The sequence below is a fragment of the Arachis ipaensis genome, chromosome B3, assembly GCF_059453495.1.
Source record: "Arachis ipaensis isolate K30076 ecotype BB chromosome B3, ASM5945349v1, whole genome shotgun sequence".
Taxonomy (NCBI): Eukaryota; Viridiplantae; Streptophyta; class Magnoliopsida; order Fabales; family Fabaceae; genus Arachis; species Arachis ipaensis.
The window spans coordinates 116614268-116623266 of record NC_142438.1 but is presented as its reverse complement, the minus strand read 5'-3'; the positions used below and the strand labels follow the sequence as shown (position 1 = coordinate 116623266).

Genomic DNA, 8999 nt, shown 5'->3' with positions numbered 1-8999 from the left:
TCAAAAGAAAAAAATTTGGGGGGTTTGTAACTGAATTTTTTTCTTCTTTTTCTATCTGTGTCTTTATATGATCTGCGATGAGAGGAAGAGGGAAGGGGGGCTGCGATGGAGAGGAAAAGGGAAGGGAGAGTGTGCGTTAGGGGGCTGCGATGGGGAGGAAGAGAAAAGGGGGTTGCGATGGGAGGGAGGGGGAGGGGGTTGCGTTGGGTAGGGGGTGGGCTGCGATGGGGAGGAAGAGGAAAGGGAGTCTGCGTTGGGGAAGGAGGAATTAGGGTTTGGGAGGTGGCTTGCCAGGTCACCAAAATACGGTGGCCATGTCAGCATTGTGCTTGCCGAAGATTTGCTCCGGCGAGCTCGGGGACACGCTTGTCAAATTTTAAAATCTTTTAGGGACTATTTTGTCAATAACAAAAGTCAGGTACCATTTTGTCAGCGCCAGAATCTTTCGAGTACCGATTTGGTAGTTACCTCTTAATTCAAATAACAGTCTGCAACATGGAAGAATTCATAGATTCAATTATAAAGGTAAATAGCCAACTCAGATACTGAAATAAATAAATAAAGTGAAAGAGAAGTTTAAAACAAAGAAATATAAAACCTGGATTGAGAGTCACTCTTAAAATAAGAAGAAATCCTAAATCCTAAGAGAGAGAGAGAGAGAAGATCTCCCTCTCAACTAAATCTAAATCATTGAAAAGTAAAATATGCGAGCTCTCTTTGAATGGGTACATTCCCACACTTTATAACCTCTGGTCTATGCTGTCTGTACTTGGATCTGGGCCAAAAAGGGCTTCAGAAATCGCTGGGGGCGCATTCTGTAAATTCTGATACGTGGCCTCTGTCACGCGTCCGCGTGGGTCACGCGGTCGCGTCATTCGGAGCTTTTCCTTGCCACACGGTCGCGTCAGTCATGCGGCCGCGTCGCTGCTGATTCGTGCTTGGCACGCGATCGCGTCATCCATACGATCGCGTGGATACCAGTTTCCTTAAAGCTCCGTTTTGCTTTCTCCTTCCATTTTATATGTTTCCTTTTCCATCCTTTAAGTCATTCTGCCTTAGAAAATCTGAAACTACTCAACACACTAATCACGGCATCGAATGGAAATAAAGGTAATTAAAATAATTAATTTTTTAAAGCTTAGGAAACATGTTTTTCACAATATGACATAATAAGTAAGGGAAAGTAAAACCATGCAGTTAATATGAATAAGTAGGTGGAGGATTGAATAAATCACTCAAATTAAGCACAAAAGAACTCATGAAATATGGGTTTATCACCGACCTTCGACGGGGTGAACCTTAAAGTATTTGTTTTTAAAACCGTGATAGGAATCATTGAACAGACCAAAGATCCTCCGACCTTGGGCTGATCGAAACGACATGAATCCCTTCTTGGCTCTTCCCTCCTTGGAAGGATTTGTTAGGACAAAAAGAAATAAGAAGACCTCCATCGAGGCTGATAGCTCTAAAAACTCGCAAACCATCTCGAAACAGCGGATAGAGATCCAGCTGTTCAGATGCAGTTGAGACGGCGCTACGTCACATCGGTTAAGCAGCGCAATTTGGAAGGGGGAGAAAGGAATACGAATCCCCAAGTTGGTGAACATTGCCTTGTACATCCAGATCCAATCGGCGACCCGGGGAGTGTGTAAGTTTAGATGAAATATCTGTTTCTGGTCAGCGGGAACAAACACCTCGTAGTTAGCTTCCTCAGGGCCTCCCCTGCAGAGGTATTCGGCTTGTCAGAACCCTGTAAGTTCCTCTAAGGTCATCTTATTGGGGGTGTCCTTCACGTCTGAGGTCACCCAGGCATATCGGTCGTAGGGTGCTCTCGCAACAGGAACCCTCGTGACGGGGCGTTGGGCCATACCTGTAACACCCTAACTTTTAGCACCTCATGATCGCACTAAAAGTCCGAGCGCTATTTACCTCTATTCCTTTAATTATATACTATGTTTATTTAATATTGAGCCTTTGTGAGTACGAATTGAAGGTTTAATTAAGAAAACGGAAATGTTTTACTTTTAATCACTTAATCACTATATATATATATATATATATATATATATATATATATATTCACATAGCATTATATACATAGACTTATTTCAAGATTCTCAAATACAAGTCCTATCCCCTCTAAAAATAAAATACAATAAACGACGAGGGAAAAATAAAAATTAAGAACTTAACTCGTGAGTATAATCTTCTATGCTCCTGAAACTCTGCACTAAACCTTCGCACCTGTAGCTGAAAGGGGTGGAGATAGGGGGTAAGATTTGGGGAGTTCTTAGTAGGGTCAGGGGTGGTTAGTTAAGTTCGTTTTATCGTGTTCTCAGTAAATAACAATAGTCAATAAAGTACAATCCAACTCAGCAATTACAGAACATCGAATCCAATCACAAGCACACACAATCATAGAAAACACAATCACAAACAAACATGCGCAAACAAGGATGATGCATATCTAGTCCTATCGCAGGTAATGAGCTCATTTGTTGGTTTCGACCCGCACCCGACGCAATCCGACTCGCAAGTCAGATAAGGCATTCCAGCGGCATAACCTCTGCAAGGTTTCAACCTATTGCAAGCGCTGATTCTCCAGCTGAAGTATGCCGAACATGACCTCTACAAGTACTTGCAGGTGCTGATTCTCCAGCTGAAGCATGTGCCACTTTCTCCTAAAAGTCATTCCATACACACGGACATACCCGTACAATTACTCATACAAGCCCACGGCTTAACATTTTCACATCAACACCATAACTATTTTCTTTCCGTCACCCTTTCGTGACCTTTTAATCATTTCGTAAGCACACGTGCCGATCAATCTTTTCTTTTTCTTTTAAAACCAAAACCAACCCCCTCTCATTCTTAAAACTAATTCTTTAACTTTTTCCAAAATATCACAAAATGAAATCATTCAACAAAAATGCAATTACTTTTAAAGTTCACTAAAACTCCTCCAAATAAAATCCTTGTGTCAAATTCAAAATATAAATCCTTTTCATTTTTAAATCAAACTTAAACATAATACTTTTCTTAAATAATTTAAAATCGTAAAATAATTCTTTTCTAAATAAATCGAACTCAGAATATCTACTTTTCTTAAATGAATTAAATCCGACATATAACTATTTTTTGAATAAATTGAAAATCAAATAATACAATTTCGCAAATCCAATCTTTTTCTTCTAAATAAAATTTCAAATAAATTCTTAAGGTTTATAACAAAATTCCGGCGGCATCTCCTCTAAAACCCGGACTCAGCCACCCTTCTCAAGTTCCATCCAAATAATTTTTCACACTCTTTTCAAATTATTTTCAATAAATCAAAACCATTTCTAGTATCAAAATATTTATAAAATCAGTCCAATTAAAAATCCAACCGCTTCCAAAATAAAACCATTTTTATATCTCAAATCATGTCATTGATTCCTCAAAATACTACATCTCAACAGTCCCAAAACCATTAAAACAACCACCGCTGAGCTGTTCTTCGTAGCCAAACCAACAAATCACAAGCAACAATAATAATTCAATAAAGATTCACATAAACTTAATCAAACTCAAACAATAATCAATCAAACCAACATTCACTTATCAAATTCATATTTAATCATTATAAAATTACCAAAACCTTACCTCCGTATGAGGTCAAAAGAGTCGAAGCTTCGGAGAAACTTTTTGACTGCGCTGGTAAAGAAGAAAACGTCAGAAATCGGCTGTGCCTCTTAGAACTCCAATTGGTCGAACTCAAAGAGAAGAGGAGCTATGTCACCGTCAACTTCTACTGAACAAAACTAACACCAACGTATAGAGAAAGAGGATACAACTATTTTTACCGGATTAGATTTTTTTTATTAGAATTACAGATTGTAAAAAATTGAAACCAGAAATTTGGGAGTTTTCTCGGTTTCTCTCTTCTCTCTCGGTCACTCATTTCTCTTTCTTTCTTCTTTGGATTCGGTGGCTTATTGGAATGAAAGGTGATGATGGTAATTAACATATGTGTCACGTTATATATATATATGTATGTATGGATTCATTAGCCACGTTTGGCTTGTTTTCTTTCTTTACTGTATACATATAATGGATATGTAATGACCGGCCAAGGAAAAGAACAAAAAAACCAATAATAATAATAATAATAATAATAATAATAATAATAATAATAATAATTCTTTTATCTTTTTATTTTTTAAAATATTTCATTATAATAAAAATACTTTAAAATTTTAATAGATTTTAAATTTAAAGTATCATAAAATTTAATTTAATTACTTTTAGGAGAATAATTTTCTTTAAATAAAATTTTAAATAAAATAATAAATTATGAATAAATTATTATTTAATTTTCAAAAACTCGGGTTGTTATAATACCTACAGTGGGGGCACCACTTAGAGTCAATCTATAAGGCCCCACTTAGAGTCAATCTATAAGGTCGGAAAATCGGTACTAACACCAGAGACTACAGTTTGTCTATCCAGTATCTACAGTCAAGCAAGGACTAAATCTATAGTCAAAACGAAGCTAAACGAAGCCTAAAAACCAAAAACAACCTGTAATGGTTACCCCCCTAATGTGTACCTAATATTGGAACTACTCGAGCGTGCAATCCAACAAAATGCACAGTACACGCACAAAACCAAAACAGAAGAGAAGCGGCATAACTGCAAGGTAGCAGAGAGTGAAAAAGCAACTTACCAGAATGATGATGATGATCGAAAAAAGCTAGAAAATTTCGAAGATTTGGGCGAAACGGACGATTCACTGCAGAGAGCTTCAGAGAATGTGGAAGGAAAATGAGAAATGAGTGATTATGGTTTGAGAAAGCTGAAACGATGGGAATTGAGTAGTAACTAACGCATAAGAAGTGCGAAAGACAAGGGCAATGTGCACATTTCGCGCAGGGTTCAAATCACCCATTAAGAGCATTAAATGCTCGGCGCGAAGAACGATGCGACAAAAGGCGTTCCTTCAAAGCGACGAGCCTCACTCGCGCGTAGAGGGCTCGCCCCCACGACAACCGACGATGAACCGGCCAAGCGACGAAATTGCTGAAGGCGACGGAACGCGCCACCCACGTTGCTCACAACCCTAGCTGGCGTTGGGGGCACTGTTCTAGCCCGGCCCAGGCAACCAGGAGCTCCAATCCAAGTGGCCGACCCGGCGAACGTCGCCCACCCGAATTGTGGGTAATGTACGGAATTCCACTCCCTAGCAGCCAGCCTCATGATAGCTAGGCGAGAAAACTTTCAGGAAAGAGACCTATATGCAGTGGGACCCACCCTACTGACAGGGTATATAAGGGGAGGGCCCTACCCCTACCCCGGGGTACGTCACTAACCCCTTACCTTCACTACCACCTATACGATCCCTGACAAGAGCGTCAGAGTGTCATTGCAGGTGGCTCCCCCCTCCTCTTCAACACCGCAGCTCTGGAGGTCGCCAAGTCTCCATCTTCCACTCTCTAACACCACAACTCGGGAAACCCGTCCGCTCGTCAACCAGGTCCAGATCTCCCTCATCCCTTTTGCCCATTCCATTCACCTAACCCGTTTGGAACCTGGCAACCGAACAGATTTCAATTGCAATGAGAGAATGACATGTGGCACATTTTGGTTGTAAAATTAGTATAGATGAGAGAAGAATTCTTTAATTTTAGAGGGAAAATTTTGATTTTAATTGTAATAAGGGAGTGACATATGACAGATTTTGGTTGTAAAATTAGTAGGAAGGAGGATAGAACTCTTTAATTTTGAAGAAAAAAATTTGATTTCAATTGTAATAAGAAAGTCATATGTGACACATTTTGGTTGTAAAATTAGATATATATAATAAACAAGAGTTAACTGAGTTAGCTTATGCTGCAGTTGATTCCTAAATTTTTCTATACAAAAATATTTGTCATATTTTAATTATATGTATTTTTTCTTAAATAAATACCGTATAAAAGCGAAAAGCCTTATGCATTGGTTGATTTCATAAAAATATTTTCTAACTAATATATAAATAATTAAACTTTAAAATTAATATTCTTTATAGAACAAAAAAGATGTTCACCATGCCCGCGATTTTTTTGTCTAAATTAGGTGACTTCAAGCAGACACAGGTTTATGCAAAGATTGAAAATATAGAGGTAAGATTTTCTATATGCTTTGGAAAAAAATTTCTCTAGTTTCTACTTTTATGACACAAAATCAGTTTAGTTTCAATTTTAAATGGTTTGTAACAATTTAATTTGCTGTAATTTTTTTATTTGAAAATTCAGTTTTGTGAGAATTTTAAACCGCCACAAAAATTTTAAAAAATTGCTAAAAAAATTCAACTCAAAATTTCTACAAAGCAGACAAAAAATCGCTATAAAATTATGTTTTGGGGATTCTGCCAAACCGCTACAAATAAGCTCGTGGCACCTCAAATTTTGGAGATTTGAAAAATTCTCACTAACCTTTTGGCGGGGTTTCAAACCCCCACAGACCAGAAAAAAACCGCCACAAATCAAATTAAACTTTGTAGTACTACCATCTTGTTCTCACTATAATAATAATAATGAGAGACTTCATTAGCTTTTTGTACAAACCACCTTAATGGAAACATATGTATGTTGCTTTTAGAAGTAGAAATATTTAGACAAATTAATGTAGAATCAAATTAGACATGTTTTAATTTAGTTATTTGTGAATTCTAATTACCTCACCAACCCACTACATCTTAGCCAGCTAGTTTCTTTATCATATTCATAATAAAATACAATATATATATATATATATATATATATATATATATATATATATATATATATATATATATATATATATATATATATATATAGCTAGTAGGTGTGTGTATTTAGGGAATAATAAAACACACGTAGAGACCTAAGAGCTTAATTGATTAACTTTACACAATGCTTGCTAGTAGGTGTGTGTATTTAGGAAATAATGGAACACATAGAAACCTATCAGCTTAATAATTAAGTCTATTAATTTCTAAACAAAAGTGTATTGTAATTTCTCAAATCTAATAATTAAAGTGACGAAACCTAACTATTTTATTGATTCATCATATCACAACATTTAGAGGAATTTTCTTCTATAATACTATAGTAGTTAAGCTCACTTTCTTGTTCATACTTGCTCCACTTTAATGTATCGAGCTCACTTTAAGTATGCGAGAGCTACCTTATTCAATCTCAGGCTTGATATGCCTTTCAACTTCTTGACAAAGTGAAGTTCTACTACCAACCATTGCACCAATTCTCAGTTTCACAATAAACAAAAATAAAAATAAGAATCTAGCTGAAAATTTAAAAAGATGGAAAATAAGGGTACCTGGAGTTACATAACGGCGTCGAGAGTGCAGGTCAAGTAGAGGCGCAAGACGGTGACCTGGAAAACGATCAAAATGAAATTCGATTAAATTGAAGCGAAGAGGTAATAATTGAAACAAGTGTTCACCCAAATCCTGAAATCCAAGTATTTGTAAGTGCGTACCATGGGACTTTGGTGGCGGTTGCCTCCGGAATCGGAATCTTCAACAAAATGAAAACTGAAAGTAGTAGTGAGAAGGGATTGTGAAAGCAACTGAAATAAAATCAACTATATATTTTGAGTGGAGTGGGTAAGGAAGAAAGATCCTTTTGTTAGGCTTGGTCCCACATCAAAGGTGTCATATATTCAGAACTATTGGTCAAAGAGTTTGTTAACTAATTATGATTGATAGCTTGTAAGGTGGTGTTTTAGTTGCTGTTCCATGTTCCATAATAGATAAATCAAATAGTGAGAACTTTAATAGATGATACCATTTTTTTTTAAAGAGAGAACATGTTTGATTCCTTCAGATATATAGCTAGCTTCAATTGATTTAATCCTTCAAAGAAAGTTTTACCGATTTCGTCCCTCAAAACTTCATTAGATTCTGGATTAACCAGAAAAATAATCATTACCAAATGCTGCCATGAAAACACTCCCAATCCTAATGCTTCGTATTCATCTACACTTCATTCTTGCATCTAGCCACCATGAAATCATATAATGAAGTCTTCAGACCCCAACAAAGCAATGTACAAAGGCATTCACCTATACAGCCAAACAGAATAAGTATCATTTTTCATAGACATAGAAATCATATTTGAATCATAACCAATTGTAATATCGAATTTATTTAAAAATCTGATAATTTGTTCTTTTAAGAAGAATATACCTTTGCCTTTAGTAATCAAGAGTCGGCGAAGCGAGGAACTTGCTACATTTTGAAGCTCAAAGTGTTCCAAGAATCACTCTGAAGCACCGCTACAAGAGCTTCGCCGTTTGCTTTTGGGAAGGTGGAAACCGTAAAGATGGAATGGTAAGGGTTTAAAAATGCTATGGTGGCGTTGTTCGGAGGCTTCTGCGATGCCGGAAGTCGGAGATGGTTTCCGCCACCGCGGTGGTAACGGTTGGTTAGCCGTACATTCGCGGGAAATTGTTTGGGCTGGAATAATAAGAAAAATTGAATATAAAAAAGAGAAGCCCAATATCAGGAATAATGGATCATGGTGCTCTCACATCAGACACCAAAGTCCTTTATATATTCTTTCGTCAGCTGTATTTGTTGCCCAATAGGGCCTATTTTAAGTTCCATGCTAACATTTACATTATAATTTTGTTTCGAATTGAAGCCCAATATGCAGTGTTAGCGTCAAAACACTGACACTTCAGCCTCAAATTCAAGCCCCATATTTATTCCAAAAATACCAGCATATTTTGTATCCAGTCTCTTTTTTTTAATTAAAGTAATATAATAAAGGGCAATTTACTTATTTAAATAAAATGGTCGAAACTTTTACCTAAATGTTCAAAACGGATTGTTGTTACGTGCATGTGCTTATTCTATGTAATCCGTGGCAACCCACCACGGTTTCTGAATTGTGCACTGGGACGGTTTATGGAGAAACTGAGTTGCTTGTAAACCGTGGGAGGTTCCAGCGATTTATGAAGGTGGCGTGGAAGGC

General features: G+C 36.9%; 1 long non-coding RNA gene across 1 annotated transcript; it reads right to left on the bottom strand.

Moving 5' to 3' along the window:
* Positions 1–5526: 5526 nt before the first annotated feature.
* Positions 5527–7561, bottom strand: LOC110269774 (uncharacterized). Its single transcript, XR_015907143.1, has 3 exons — positions 7501–7561; positions 7339–7395; positions 5527–5570 (listed from the first exon to the last, which is right to left on the bottom strand). It is a non-coding gene; the product is annotated as an uncharacterized LOC110269774 (long non-coding RNA).
* Between the last annotated feature and the right edge of the window lie 1438 nt (positions 7562–8999).